We start from the raw sequence: 963 nt of genomic DNA on the forward strand, positions 1-963 counted from the left end.
CGGCTGGGTGACTCCGAACTGAAGGAGCTACATGCTATGCACCACTTGGGGGTGGATAGGACCCTGTATCTGGCGAAAATGATTGATGCTGACGTCACTAGGAGAAACGTCAAGAAAGTGGGTCTTGGGAAGAGTTTTGATAGGGGCTATCCCCTATCAAAACTCTTCCCAAGACCCTGCTTTCCCCCACCCATGATCACTACCCATCGCAGGTCCTGCACACTCTCCATGCCCTCACTTATCTACCATACCCCTCCCACCAGCAACTCCAATTTCTCTCACAATCACTTGCTACACCTCTTCCTCATCTCTAAACAATCTCCTCTACACCACTTGTATTCCCCCCACTGTACCTTGTAGGTGTCCCAATACATCTCCAACACAATCAATGTCACTCTCTCCCTCTCTTTCTCCCCTTTCTTTTACTACTGGGGTAGCCAAGTATCTCTTCTATAGCAAGATACCTATCTCCTATCCCTTTATTATGCTCTGTGTGTGTGTGGGAGGTCATGACCATAAATAATGTGCCTATATATATATGGCCACAATTTTACTTAGCTTGTTGTGTCTTCTCAAGCACAGCAAATTGGCTGGTGTCTTAGTCCTTTGTCATCTCCTCTGTGAAGCTTAACATCTGAAGATAATTTCTCTCCTCTTTGTCTCACATGTTCCTAGGTCTACCTCTTCCACATGTTCCCTCCACAATTAGAGATCAGCACTACTTGATATATCTGCCCTCATCCACTTGCATTATATGCCCAACCACTGCAGTCTTCTCTCATGTACACAACATCTGATGCCTCTTATACCCAATTTTTCTTTTAAATTGTTCATGCTTTGTCACACATGCACATCCAGCAGAGTATATTGGCTCCATTTCTTTTAAGCCTTCACATGTCTTCTGCAGTCGCAACCTGTGTTTTGTGGTCGTGTGCCATAGCTGTTCATATACAGGCATCATAC

This window comes from Octopus bimaculoides, unplaced genomic scaffold (assembly GCF_001194135.2).
Source record: "Octopus bimaculoides isolate UCB-OBI-ISO-001 unplaced genomic scaffold, ASM119413v2 Scaffold_34953, whole genome shotgun sequence".
Lineage (NCBI taxonomy): Eukaryota > Metazoa > Mollusca > Cephalopoda > Octopoda > Octopodidae > Octopus > Octopus bimaculoides.